Here is a 15,416-nt window from a genome sequence, read left to right as displayed (position 1 = left end):
GTTTAGAGCTCACAAGAACAACTTTTACTTAGTCCTGCTCTGTCTCCTGGGTGGTGCTGTGTGACATGGATCAAATCCAGTCACTTATTTGTAGTTTAAACTCCTTCCCTTGAAGATGACTCTCCCTGACCTGTAAGCTCTCTGAGCAAGATGCTTACAGACAGCACACTCCCCCAAAGTCTTCACTGGGTGACTTAGGAATCTCTTTACTGGCAAATGGAAATGTTACCTTTGAAAACTTAGTGGGTAATGCAAGATTTCCCTATTCAGATAACCTGAGGAGTAAAACAGTAAAAAGCACCTGGTGAAGAAATGACACAAAGTGCGTTCTCAAAAATCGTTAGTTCTCTTCGCTTCTCCCTCCCGGTTCAGCCACTCCTCACTTGCTACTTCTCATGGTGAAACCACTGGAGGGATTGTTTCTTTGCATGTAGTCCTACACAGGGCCTTGAAGGATAACCAAGTCAATGGTAATAATAAAATTGCAACAACAAGAACAGCAAGGGGCGGGCCCCGCGGCCGAGAGGTTAAGTCCGCGCACTCTGCTTCGGCAGCCCAGGGTCTCGCAGTTTGGATCCTGGGCGTGGACGTGGCACCGCTCCTCAGGCCATGCTGAGGCGGCGTCCCACATAGCCCAACCAGAACGACCTACAACTAGAATACACAACTGTGTACTGGGGGTCTTTGGGGAGAAGAAGAAGAAGAAAAAAGATTGGCAACAGATGTTAGCTCAGGTGCCAATCTTAAAAAAAAATTAAAAAGAACAGTAGCAAGAGCAGCCCTGTGCTGACCACTCCTGTTCCTTTTTTTTGAAGAAGATTAGCCCTGAGCTAACATCTGTTGCCAATCCTCCTCTTTTTGCTGAGGAAGACTGGCCCTGAGCTAACATCTGTGCGCATCTTCCTCTACTTTATAGATGAGACGCCTGCTACAGCATGGCTCGCCAAGTGGTGCGTAGGTCTGCACCCAGGATCCAAACTGGTGAACTTCGGGCTGCTGAAGCAGAATGTGGGAACTTAACCACTGCACCACAGGGCTGGCCCCTGACCACTCTTGATATGCTCATTATCTCCTTCATCTTCACCACACTCTTGTGAGGTGGCTGCTATTATAATTCCTTTTAAAAACGGAACAAGGGAGGAACAAAGCTTGGAAAGACTAAATGATGTGCCCAAGGACACCAACGTGAACTGGTGGAGCTTGGCTTTGAACCCAGAGAGTCAGACTCCAGAGCCTAAATCTTAGTCTTTTTTGAGTTGATAAGGAAGGTCTCAACAAATGCACACAGAAGTGGTCAACCATGTGGCACTTTACGGTTGCCAATAGCTTTTACATGCATGGTATCTTCTGGGTCTCAGACGCCCTCTGTGACTAGAATGAATGCTCCCATTTTATGGATGGAAACATCCACTTTATGGACGAGGCCCAGAGAGGTAGAAAGACCTGTCCAAAGTCGCACAGTAAACAAAGTCTGGGTCTTAAACATGAGTCTTCTGATGCTTAGTCAAGGGAGATTCTTCCGCGGAAATGATGCGAGCTCCAGATGCTCACCTGTAAAGTGAGGGCAGTACCTGGGCACCTGACAGCTACAACACTTACGTCCCTGAACAGTGTAGGCACTAAAAGTAAAAAGTCCTATGAGTCAATGCAAGCTTTCAGAAGATCACATTCAGTTGGCGTTTGAAGTTCTGAGAGTTGAAGACTATGCAGGAGGAGAAGGTGCAACTCTGTCCTGAGAGGGAGAAAGAGAGAGAAAAGCCCCGAGTGAGGCTCTGTAGAGGTCAGGGTGGTTGCAGGCGCAGATGTCCAGAGAGGAAGAGAAAACCAGGGTGGGGCGTTCGGGCAGGAAATGGTGTGGAACTAGGTTCAGATCCCAGCTCTGGCATTTACCGAAGACCTCAAGGGCACGGGTGCGTCATTTCCTGTCTCACACATGTAAAATGGGCTGAGTGATGCCGCCCACTTCATAGGGATGTTGAGGGTGTTAAATGCCTGGTGTACTGACTGCGCTTAGTGCAGTGCCCGGGGTAGGGTTAGAGGCAATAAATATTATTATTATTATTATTATTAGGGGAGATTAGGAAACATTACATGAGGTTAAAGAAGTGTTATGGTGGTCTCTAGTGTGGTTTTAATGTCATCCATGCTTCCTAGTCATGTTTTCCAGGGACAAATTGGATTCATGGGAAAACATTCTACCTGAGTCCTAGAGCAGGCAAGTCACATGACCTTTCCGAGCCTCAGTTTTCTCTTGTATAAAATGGGAATCACATCGCACATACTTCATGGACGGGGTATGAGATCCAATGAGACGGTGCAGGAGAAAATGCTGGGAAAAGCATGGGACAAAGGTGGATTCCTGGTGTGGTGGTGATGAAGACAATATTATAATTTTTCAGTCATCATCTTGGAATTTAGGGCAAAAATAGAATTTATAATAGCCTGACTCTATCTAAACTGCCCTTCTAGAAGTTGAGTATATGTAAAAGAAAGCTATGGGAAATATTCAAGGTGAGTAAAATACCAGAATACTTAGCAAATAGTCAGTGTGAACACTGAAATATAAGAATGGCCAGCAGAGGGAGGCAGACAATCACGTTGGTTTAAGAGCCCATTTTCCTACCTGTGCAGAGTGGACTTGACATTTTCTCTGTGTGCAGACCGTACAGCGTCCATGTGCTGGCTGTGGCTCTTGTTCTATAGGCTCTTGGAATTCAGTGGGTTAGACATATGAACAGTAAGTCTGATCTGAGCGTCCGCTGTTTAAATGAAATGGTCATCTCAGACCCCACATTTCAACTGCCCTTCCTTACTAATTCCTGCCCTGGGGTCTCCCCAGTGTCTGCCTCCTCCAGTCCCTCCCAGAACATCTTCAGGTCTTCACAGAGCCCAGTACTTCTCGCTGACCCCTCTCTCAAACCCACATCCACGCCCACAGAAAATCCCATGGGCTCAATCTCCAGAATATGTCCAGAATGTGACCACATCTCAACACCCTGGTCAAGCCCCTAATTTCCTCAGATACTTGCAAAAGCCTCCTTTTCTGGGTTCCTGCTTCAGCCCCTTCTGGTATATTCTCTCCAGAGCAGTCAGAATGGTGCTTTTGAAACACAAAGCAAATTATGTCACTCCCCAGATCAGTGCTGTCCAGTGGCTCCTCATTGCCCTCAGAGCAGAAGCCACAACTGCAGGGTTCTCTGCCTCCCCCATCCCAAGCGTCCCTGCCTTCGTCTTCTCCTTCTCGCCTTTGTTCACCAGCTCTGGCCACACTGGCCTCCTTGCTGCTCAGCATTCCCCACTCAGGGCCTTGTGCTGCCTATTCTCTCTGCCTGGAGCTCTTCCCAGATACCTGCATGGTGGGGTCTCTCTCCTCCTCATGTCTCGGCTTAAATGTCTCCCCTTCTGTGAAGTCTTCCTTGACCACCCCCTATACGTGGTACCCCTCCATGTTTCTTATAGCCCTCTGCTCCTTCTCTGCATTATTTTCCCCTATGTTTATTTACTTGTTTATTTTTTGGTGAGGAAGATTGGCTGTGAGCTAACATCTCTGCCAATCTTCCTCCATTTTTGTATGTGGGATGCTGCCACAGCATGGCTTGATGAGTGGTGTGTAGGTCTGCTCCCAGGATCCAAACCAATGAACTCTGGGCTGCCGAAGCAGAGCGCACAAACTTAACCACTATGCCTCCAGACCGGCCCCTCCACATTTATTAATTTAAATCTTTCCTGGTGCTTCCTAGGTGCTGGATAGTTTCTAAAGCACTTCCAAAATATCTCACTTAATTCTCACAAAAGTCCCTGTGAGGTGGGTCTTATTATTATTTCCATTTTATAGATAAGGAAACTAAGGTACAGAATGTAACTTGACCAGAAAGTTCCAGAGTTAGTGCAGGCTGCAGCCTGGCTGTACACTGCCCCCACTGACTCTACCCAGGCTGCCTCCCGTTGCACTGAGCACCATGTGACACGGTGTTTAAGTATATGCTTACCTATTTTCTGTCTTCCCCCACTGGAATGTAAGCTCTAAGAGGGCAGTTTCCTTTGTCTATTTTATCCATTGCTGTATTCTTAGAAAAGTGCCAGCGTAAACTATGTGTTCAGTAAATATTTGTTGAAGGAACGATTGTACTTAGCATGAATAAACTATATAATGAATAGTTATAAAGTCCATGAGCGCTGGGACTATCTGTCTTGTTTGTTGCTAAAACCCCAACACTTAGAAGAGCAGTTAGGGAAGCCAGCCTGGTGGCCAAGTGGTTAAGTTCACGTGCTCTGCTTCAGCGGCCCAGTGTTTCGCCCATTCAAATCCTGGGCATGGACATGGCACTGCTCGTCAGGCCATGCTGAGGCGGCGTCCCACATAGCACAGCCAGAGGCACTCACAACTGAAAATACACAACTATGTACCGGGGGGGCTTTGGGAGAAAAAGGAAAAATAAAATCTTTAAAAAAAAAAAAAAAGGAAGGATTAAAAAAAAAAAGAAAAGCAGTTGGCCTAGAACTGGCACTCAATAGGTATTCTCAAATGAACCAATGAGTAGGTTCTGGTTTCCTTATCAGTAAATGAACCAGATGGGCTTTCAGGGGTCAGTGCTCTTCCTTCATGCTTTCTTTTATTTAACAAACGTTCAGGAAGAGAGTCACTGATGATTTAAGACGTGGAAGACATGTATAGTGCCTGGTCTATCAGTTCTCAATAAATCATCACTGAATGAGTCTGTGATCACAGGAATGGTTTTGGAAGAGCATTCTGAATGGTTGTGTGGACTGTGCTGTGGATTGGGAGAGACAAAAGCAGGGCATGGAGGGAACCGATGAGGGTGCCACCATCAGATCCAAGCAAGAGGCAGTCAGGGCAGAAAGATGTGAGAGAGATTTGCAGGAGTTACCGGCTGGTCTGAGCACAGGGAATCGGCTATGCCGCAGACTGAGGTACAGAGTGAAGAGAAGCTACCCTGGGGGAGAGGAGGAGGAGAGTGGATTTGGGTGTGATGGGTGTGAACCGTGATGAAACATCCATTTAGAGAGGTTCATTAAGGGAGGGGAAATTGGGATCAGAGCTGGGGAGAAGAACTGTAAGGAAGCAAGAATAGATGAGATCATCAGAGGACAGAGTGAAGAGAGAACACAGCTAGAAACAGAGGGACGCCCAGTTCTAGGAAATGGAGGAGGCAGGACAGGAGAGACAGTCAGAGAGGTACAAGGTGAGCCAGAGAGGGCAGTGCTGTGGAAATCAAAGGTGAAGCTATTTCCATGAAGAGAGGGGGAGGCCCAGTGCCAAGATCCGCCAAAAGAGCAAGGAGAACGAGCTCTGAAAAAGAAGCCATTGATAAACCTCAGCTGGGTAGAGCTGTGCTGCTGGGTGCCAAGTGGGAAGGGGTTAAGGAGGCACGAGATGGCGACTTCCTTTGCTCTTGCTGGCTGTGACTTTGGGCAGCTTGCCTGTTCCCTGGGCTTCAGCTTTTTCATCTATGCCTCCATCCAACAGTTATGAAAACTAGACAAGATGAAGCAAGTAAACTACTTAGCACATAGTAAGTTTTCATTAAATGGAAACTGCAATCAGTGACAAGTAATACAATAAAAAACGAAGGAGGTGAGTTTGGAACTGAAGAGAGTTATCTCAAACCTCGAGGAGTAGGTGGATCAAGGAAAGGCTTCTTTGAAATGTCAGCGGGCTTTGCTCTCAGTCACTCCTGATCTGAGGCAGAGATTCTGTAGTGACAAAGAATCAAAGATGCCAGGGGCCAGCCCAGTGGTGTATTGGTTAGGTTCGTGCACTCCATACTTCGGCGGCCTGGGGTTCTTGGGTTTGGATCACAGGTGCAGACCTACACACTGTGCATCAAGCCATGCTGTGGCAGGGTCCCAAATATAACATAGAGGAAGACTGGCACAGATGTTAGCTCAGGGACAATCTTCCTCAAGCAAAAAGAGGAGGATTGGTAACAGTTGTTAGCCCAGGGCCAATCTTCCTCACCAAAAAAAAAGGAATCACAGAGGCCAGATGGAGGGAGCAGTCGGTGTCCTGCAGGAGGTTGGGAGGGGTAGGTCCCAGGGAGGAGAAGGAACACTGCTTCCTCACAAAGACAGGACCAAAGGGCAGAGCAGAGGGGAGTGACAGCAAGTGACGAGATTGATTAAAAAGAGCAGGAAAGTGCTAAAACAGCATGGGTGGGAACTATGCTACTCCAGCAACTGAGCTATATGGCTTTCTTGGAATTGATTTAGGCCTGGTACTGGATGCAGGGCCCTTGAAAGGTCGCTTTCCACTCTCAAAGCATAGATTGGGCCCAACTCTGGAGTTCAGAGATGAATTAGGTTGAGTCTTCACCTCAAAGAGCTTACAGTCCAGAGTGGGGAGCAGGACAAATAAAATGACTCATTCGTTCATTCATTCATTCCTTCATTCATCATTCAACAAGCTTTATTAAGCATCCATTATTTACCAGTCACATCGCTAAGGCCCACCCAAGGTCCCTCAGCCCTCGGTCCACACCTCCAGGACACGGTTTATTGTAACGGTCTGTTTATATGTCTGTTTCCTCTACTATCTCTAAGCTTTTAGAAGACAAGACTTTGTGGGTTTCATTACTTTAACTCCAATGACATAGCGCTTATTGGTGGAAACTTAAATATAACATATTAAAAACACAAAATTAAGTCACAAAGGATGAAATAAAGCAGATCCTAAAATCAACACAAACAGCAGCAAATTAACCCAACTGTATGCCATATTAATAAAAACCACCAAGACACAAGGAATTAATTCAAGTCTTGTTTGAACCTAATACCCTGACTGAGCTATATTCCAAGGGCAAAAATAACCACAAGCAAAGCTTGAACTTTAATGAATAGGTCTGTATTGACATATTGCATGTTTTGTAGGTTAGATAGAATGAGTCCATAGAATGCACCTATAAAATGGGAGAAGGTGAGGACAACACTGTGGTGTTCGATTTGAATTGGCGGGATCACTACCAAGTCATACATATTTGCAGATGCAAAATCATTTAGCTAAGTTGCTATTTTGCCATATTGATTTTAATTCCTCTGATGTCCTAATTCAACAACATTTGTTGAATGCTCACTATATTCCAGACACGGTACCGAGCACTTGACATGAAATATTTCATTTGATTCTCACAGCTACACTGTGTGATATATAAATTGTTACGAGAAATGTGAGAAACTTGCCTGAGGTAAAGGCAGGGCCAGGTTTGGCAACCCCAGACTTGTGCTTGCAATCACAGGGATAAATAAGGCAAATCAATATAAAACCTTTTGACCCCATGATAAAACACTGTATTCATTTGTGATGCGAACTTGATCTGACTGCTGAAATAAGTTTTATGGGAGAACAAAAGATTCTTGGGAATCACCTAATCCATCAATAAAAATATCTTTGTGTTCATTTGGCACGGAGCATATTCCAAGTTGCCTGGGAGGCAAGAACTCGGGGTTTTAGACCTAGCTCTGCCAATCCCTCCTGCACAAGGTCTGCATGGCCTTGTGCAAGTACACTAGGCCTCTCTGGGTCTCTGTTCCCTCTTTTCTAAATTGAAGGAGCTGGAGGACACAGGAGTCACAGACTCAAATGTCTGCAGGGGTCAACAGGTGACACAAATCAGTAAGATGGCCTGATAATCTGTGTTCTGTTTATGGTGGCAGTGACCCCTTACCTTCAGCCCAGTGTTGCCAGGCAGGTGTGCAGGCCTGAGGTCACCTGATCTTCCAACTCCTCAAGAAAAGCCAGGAATCCAGACTCATGTGACATTTTCCAAATCTTAAATTGGTAATAATAATAAAAAAGATTGTTTGAGGAGAAAAACAAAAACAAAGCCGTACCTTATACCAGTATGTGGCCCTCAGGCCAACACCTGTGACTTGCCATCAGATGAACTCTAAAGTCCATTCAAGGATTCTTTGTAGAAAATGAAATGGTCCCTTTGGGCGTGGAGCAGACATTCCATGCCCTAAAATGTGATGCTCAAAGCTGATTATCTGGTTCATCTTCCCAGAGTTTTTCAAGGTTACAATGGGATAGTGGACAAGGTTACACTGGGAAAGGAATCCTGGTACTTCTTTGGGCCTTTTTACCTATAGAAAGAGGAGGCTAGAAGTCTCTGGGGAAGGGGGAAATGAAGCTAATGTCCACTGAGCACAGTTACATGTCAGCGACTTGTCATGAGTCATGCCATTTGTATTAGTTGGGATTCCCCAGAGAAACAGAACCAATAGGATGTGTATGTGTTCACCTGTCAACATATACATAGAGAGAGAGACAGAGAGAGAGAGATTTTAAGGAATTGGGGGGCCGGCCCGGTGGCGCAGCAGTTAAGTGTGCACGTTCGGCTTTGGCAGCCGGGGTTTTGCTGGTTTGGATCCTGGGTGTGGACGTGGCACCCCTTGGCACACCATGCTGTGGCAGGTGTCCCACATATAAAGTAGAGGAAGATGGGCATGGATGTTAGCTCAGGGCCAGCCTTCCTCAGCAAAAAGAGGAGGATTGGCAGCAGTTAGCTCAGGGCTAATCTTCCTAAATAAATAAATAAATAAATAAAAAGGAATTGGCTTATGTGATTGTGAAGGCTGGCAAGTCTAAAACCTGCAGGGTGGGCCAGCAGGCTGGAGACCCAGCAGAGCTAGTGCAGTTCCAGTCTGAAGGTCGACTGCTGGCGGAAGTCCTTCTTGCTCAGGGGAGATCAATCTTTGTTCTATTCAAGCTTTCAACTGATTGGATGAGGCCCATCCCCATCACGGAGGGCAATCTACTCAAAGTGCACTGATTTAAATGTTAATCTTATTTACAAAAAATACCCTCTTAGAAACATCCAGAATAATGTTTTACCAAATATCTGGACACTATGGCCCAGGCAAGTTGGCAAATGAAATTTACTATCATACTGTTTCATCCTCACCATGATCCAGTGAAGTAGATTACTATCCTCATTTTACAGATGAGGGAAATGAATCTCTGAGAAGTAAAATGACATACAAAACACAGGGGAAGGGCTGGCATCAAACCCAAGTCTTTACCCGGTTCTGATATTTTATGATTCTAGATATTAATGCTACTATTTGATAAAGGTAAGACCCAAGTTTGTGATGTGTTCCAGGATCGAGGGAGCTGACTGCAGAACCCAGCGCTCCAATCCAGACACCCAGGGAGCACTCCACAAGGGGATATTGTCATTCAAGTTGCCTTTACGCGGACGCATCAGGGGTGCTCCTTCCTTGGGTCAGGCAAGACAGTGGCCTAATGGACCAGGGAATCATTTTCCTGCACCTGCGCCTTTCCAAGGTCTGCTACATTCTCTCCATCACATATTTGCTGGGCGTTTTCTGCATGCCAGGTCTCGTGCTTGGGGGCTGTGGATACAGAGGTGTGTGGGACACATCCTTGGCATCAAGCTGCTGTGGGTCCAGTCGGAGAGTAAGGCATATGCAGTGCCGTGAATGGAGACCTGTGGGGAACTAGAGTAGACAACCTGGACTCTGGTCCCTCCGACTCTGGGGTCCTGGCCTCTCCTTGGATTTTATATCCTTGGAGCCTGGCACACAGCTTAGCATGTAGTAGGTGTTCAATAAATGCTCACTGAATACCTGCATGGATAAGCAAGTAAATGGAAATTATTTATCTTCATGTCTCTACCCTTTACTACATGGTCCTCTTAAGAGCAGGGACAGTAGCTATAAATGTGGGCTCACAACTTGGACTATCTGACTTTAAAGTCCAGCCACCCCTCTTACTGGCCGTGGCATAAGATCTCTCCAAGGCTCAGTGTCTTCAACTGTGAATCAGTGCTAATAATAGTTCTCAACATGGGGGGCCGGCCCCGTGGCCGAGTGGTTGAGTTTGCACACTCTGCTTCAGGGGCCCACAGTTTTTTTTTTGTTTTTTTTTTTTTTTTAAATTTTTTTTTTTTTTTTTTTAAAGATTTTATTTTTTCCTTTTTCTCCCCAAAGCCCCCCGGTACATAGTTGTGTATTCTTCGTTGTGGGTTCTTCTAGTTGTGGCATTTGGGACGCTGCCTCAGCGTGGTCTGATGAGCAGTGCCATGTCCGCGCCCAGGATTCGAACTGACGAAACACTGGGCCGCCTGCAGCGGAGCGTGCGAACTTAACCACTCGGCCACGGGGCCAGCCCCTCAGGGGCCCACAGTTTTGCCAGTTCGGATCCCGGGTGTGGACCTAGCACCGCTCATCAAGCCATGCTGAGGCAGCATCCCACATAGGAGAGCCAGAAGGACCTACAACTAGAATATGCAACTATGTATGGGGGGGGACTTTGGGGAGAAGAAGAAAAAAAAAAAGATTGGTAACAGATGTTAGCTCAGGGTCAATCTTTAACAACAAAATAGTACTTAGCATGGAGTCACTGTGAGAACCAAAGGAGAGAATGAAATGAAAGTGCTCAGCAGAGTACCCAGGGCAGAGTAAACACTCCATACAGAGTAACTATTTTATTGCCACAGTCATTATTCATTTCTGTCGTTCTGGCGCAAAGCAGGACTCAGTAAGTAATTGTGGGTGACAGATGGCTGAATACATTAATTTATCTGGGGCTTTTGGGGGAAGAGGGGCAGGCAGACTCTCCCTTTCTTTTCTTCTCTGGATTGTTTCATCTGAGCTCACTGTTGTGTCCACCTCAAAGGCCTTGCTAACCATTGACACCTTGGAGAGCAAGGCAGTGGAATATGGAGGTTTGGTGCAATGAGGATGCAGACCCAGTGAACTTCCAGGGATCCTTTTCCTTGTTAATTTTTACCTAGTCCCTAAATTAGTCACGTCTCAGGATGAATCAAGAATGGATGAGGAATTAGGGCGATCTTCAAGCTTGAAGGGAAAGAGAGCAGCGCAGCCTTCTTCCCTCCTACGCAGGCACTCACTACCTCATTAGATATCTACCTGAAGCACATTTCATTAAGAGATCAGCCAATTTGGTCCTACTTGGAAAAGGCCAACTCTCTATAACTACTTCCCAGCCCTGCAGTGGGACCATCAGGACCCTTCTGGGCCGCTGGCTTCCCTCGATTTTCCACACACTATCTCTTAGGTAGTAGGAATATTTCCAACCCTTAAGGAGAATGTGGCTGATGCGTGAGGTATCTCTGCATGGAGACAGATAAGTGGAGATTGCTTTGAGGAAGGCTCTGCGATAGGGTGGAGAAAAATGCTACGTGGCCTTGGGCAAGTCACTTCAATTCTTTAGGCTTGAATTTTTTCATCTCTATAATGAGGAAGCTGGACAAGATGATTGTTAAGATCATTCTTGCTCTAAAATTCTATGATCCTTAAACCGTGAGTCAATAACTTGCCCACCAGCAAATATGTCTGGGAAAGAATGCTGTTTAGGGAGATTAGTCCAGCACTAGCTTGTAGGATAGACTGGGGAATCTAGTAGACCCTGTAAAAGAGAAACCCATGTAGATGCTCATTAGAATCAAGGAAGGTGACCTCTCCTTGTGTTCACAATCAAAGGGACCAAAGTACCCAGTGCCTCTCCTTTCCCACCACACACCACCTGAGACACAGCTAGCTTCCAGCGATTCCTAATGATGATTCCCAACCTCCCTAATAAGCGTGGCCTAACCTAAGCAATTCTCTAATGAATACTCTATGATTTCCTTGAAAGTGATGAACATTGCTGGTTTCTTAAGTCCTTGCTATACTTTTGTTTGTTCCAAGACCAGAGAAAGTTGGGATATTGCTTAGAGGGATCAATTCTCCTGGCTTCTCACTTTCCATTTCCTTAGTTACACCACGTTCAATTAGATCAGGTGGTGCCACTCTGGGTGTGATTCGGTGTGGAATCACCATAATGGCCAGACTCATCATCTGGAAGGCATCAACTTATTTTTACATCTCACTGTTTATCTTGGCTTGGCAAAAATTTATTAGCAACTGGAAACGTTTGCATAAAAATACCCACATTTCAATTAACCTTCAGGTATCCTTGTTTGAATTCAGTAAAAAGTTTTTGCCAGAAAGACATAATAAAATATATTTATTTGAGCCAAGAATAAAAGTAAAACAAATATGTTTTGTGGGAAGGAATAATATTCTAAAATGTTTGCCTACATTTTGTCCTTTTAGCCTGAGAGTGACAATATACTGAATTTTCTTTCTGAATTGAAGAGCAAATATAGTCAGTTAAGAATGTACTTTGAGGGGCTGGCCCCGTGGCCGAGCGGTTAAGTTCGCATGCTCCGCTGCAGGCGGCCCGGTGTTTCGTTGGTTCGAATCCTGGGCGCAGACATGGCACTGCTCATCAAACCACGCTGAGGTGGCATCCCACATGCCACAACTAGAAGGACCCACAACGAAGAATATACAACTATGTACTGGGGGGCTTTGGGGAGAAAAAGGAAAAACATAAAATCTTTAAAAAAAAAGAATGTATTTTGAATAAACATTGAATAAACATTTGTATTTGAATAAACATTTGAAAAAAATTAATGGATATAATATTTGGATGACAGATTGGGGATTGGACTGATAAAGAATACCAGTTCTTTTCAGGGTTGGTTCCAAACTCTCAAATGTGGGCTCTGTTTTTCTTGATGTCAATGGTGTCTTTGTCCAAGACTCAATGCTGGGAAAACTTTATATTCCTTTTGTAACGTAATCTGAGGTCAGCGGGAAGTACCTAAGAGTTCCCTTTTCTCAGCTTCAAAATGCAAATGATTCAGAAAACACTCAGGCTGTTTATTTCAGTAAAAGAGAATTAATGACAACTCTGCATATCCCACATCCTGAAATTCAAGACTTGCTCTTCAACTTCTGTTGGATTGACACATTTTATTTTGGTAAGTCTTGGGCTTTTCAGAGAGTGGAAGAAGAATTTAGGGTTACAAGTAATATAAAAATTATAACAATTTTTTTTTTTTTTGAGGAAGATTAGCCTTGAGCTAACTGCTGCCAATCCTCCTCTTTTTGCTGAGGAAGCATGGCCCTGAGCTAACATCAGTGCCCATCCTCCTCTACTTTATATGTGGGACGCCTACCACAGCATGGCGTGCCAAGCGGTGCCCTGTCCGCACCCAGGATCCGAACCGGCAAACCCCGGGCCGCTCAGAAGCAAAACGTAAGAACTTACCCTCTGCGCCACTGGGCCGGCCACAATATAACAAATGTTTATTAAAATGCTCGATAAAATGAAAATTTAGTTATCTAAGGTTGACATATAAAATAGTGTTTATAACTTTGTATCTAATTACAAAACAAAATTTGGGAAATATCATAAAAAAAAGAAAATAAAAATCACTTCTAATTCCATCACCCAAAGATAATTGCCATTTTCATATTTTTGGTGTAATGGCAAACTTAATGCCTAACAAAAAGAAGGTACTCAAAAAGTATTAGTTCATTGACTATGTCCTCAAGTCTTTATTATTATGAATTGTATGTATTTATTATCTTTTTAATGGCAAGCAGAGCATGTGAACTGTTTTGCAATCTGTTTGTTAACATATACCTCAAAATAACAAGACAAAATGAGTTTTCTGTTTAAAAACAGTGCCCTTGGAAGTACTTCCATGACTGAAGCTGATAGATGATCCCCTTTGAACCAGCTGAAGGTGTCTGTGTGTTGTAGGTCAGGTTCTCTGGGTAATAGGCTCTGAGAAGGAGATTTGAGAGCAGGAAGTTTATTGAGGTGCTCTTGGGATCAACACTTCAGAAGGGGAGACAAAAGAGAAAAGAAAAGAACCTGTTTGGGCAAATGGAGAAAGGATGATGCTATGCAGTTTCAGCAAAGAGCTCAGCTGGTCCCAAAGGGAGCTGGGATGGCCCTCGGGTGGTCTTTCCTTGAGGCAAGGGTGGGAGCCAGTGACCAGTCAATAGCTGTAGGTTGTCCTGACTTTGTGTGAGCTCGATCTCCTAGCCAAGAGCAATTCTGGAGGGGACTCAGCTGAGAGCCATTAGCTGCCACCACTCCCAGCAGCTTGGGGAATGAGTAAGGAGTGCCTGGGGGCTGCAGAGCATCTGAGCAGCCCACGGCAGCATCCACTGTGCTTTGCCATGTACACCAGGAGTGCTGTGGCTCCACCTTATTTTTTATTTCTTTGGACCTTCTATTCATAAATACCCTCAGGATTCTGTCAATATATCCCAGCAAGTGGGTTGTGAATTGGTTAGTACTTTCTTTCCCTTCAAATTATCTTCTATTTGTTACTGTAGCCCAAATGCTACTGGCTCATTCTTTTGAATATCTTTTATGAACCTGATTTTTGTAAGTTGTTTCACTCCCAGTTTGCTAAAGAAAGGCAATCACATTGGGCTCAAAGAAACAGAAAAATGAGACACAACTCTAAAGGAATATGAATGGCTGACTATAATGGCCAAAAATCTAGATCCCAATGGCATTCTGAGAAAGAACTTCTAGAAATCATTCTAGATTATAAAGCACCATTGGCACAATGTGCATGGCCCTCCAGTCACTCTATTTGCTTTAAATGGATCGTCATAATTTAAACAGATAAAGGTGAGAACCTGTGTCCATTTTACCACCAGTGGCTAAGATGAATGCTTTTGGGTCCACTCATCCAAAGGCTGCTTGGCTGTAAAGATTACCAAGCATTTGTTTTCCACTGTCCTCTTCAGATACGGATGTTGGCTTCCTAAATATTAAATAAAAGTATGTTCAGGGAAAAATATTAAATTTAACGGGAATTCAGTGGGATGAGAAGGTACAAAGAGGGCTTTATGGTCTGGAAAACTATAGGAATGATTGAGCAGGACTGAGAAGACAAAGACCTACACCAAGTTGACAGACGTCCCCTTCAGCCCCGACCCAAGCAGAGTTAGAGGATTGAAGTGCTCATCTTCCAACAGTAAGACACACACACTCCCATCAGTTAGGCAATCCCAGATCTACAGCAAATCATGATTTCCAGAAACCTGGAGAAAATTCTAGTTTCCCCTTGGAGTGTACTCTGGAAACTACCCAGGCTTCCTTTACACACATTTTTATTCCGTAATTTCATTTTCGCTCTAGGATATTAACAATCATTTATGAAAATTACTAATTAGTCACACTAGCAAGAAATTCCATTTGACATTCTTGGTTTTCTCAATGCTAAATATTGTGAGTTGTCACTTAGCAACAAATTGGAACAACTCTTTGATAACACTAATGGGAAGAATCAATATTTCCTGGGTGTTTCCCTGGATATTTAGGACTAAAAGATCCCAAAGGCTGTGTCACACCTCAGCAACTGATTCTAAGTGCACATTTGGAGGGCCCTCACAGCACCAAGTGGAATGTACGTTTGACAGATTTCCAGTTAATTTGATTGAGCTAGCCAACACAGAAATGTGATTTTTGGAGCAAGTGATCAGACATAGTGTTTACCAATTACAAGTGTGATATTTTATTCTTCATTTGCCTTAACTCTTTGTCTATTTCTCGA

At 44.5% G+C, this 15,416-nt stretch overlaps 1 long non-coding RNA gene across 1 annotated transcript in view; it reads left to right on the top strand.

Annotated features, from left to right (window-relative positions):
• Positions 1–12,701: 12,701 nt before the first annotated feature.
• LOC138923512 (uncharacterized) overlaps positions 12,702–15,416 on the top strand; it is a 47,273-nt gene continuing 44,558 nt past the window's right edge. Inside the window, exon 1 of the long non-coding RNA XR_011437196.1 lies at positions 12,702–12,812. This is a non-coding gene — a long non-coding RNA (uncharacterized lncRNA). The remainder of the gene's footprint in view (positions 12,813–15,416) is intronic.

This window comes from Equus caballus, chromosome 3, assembly GCF_041296265.1.
Source record: "Equus caballus isolate H_3958 breed thoroughbred chromosome 3, TB-T2T, whole genome shotgun sequence".
Classification (NCBI taxonomy): Eukaryota; Metazoa; Chordata; class Mammalia; order Perissodactyla; family Equidae; genus Equus; species Equus caballus.
The sequence above is the reverse complement of the archived record's forward strand: the minus strand, read 5'-3'. Positions and strand labels throughout refer to the sequence as shown.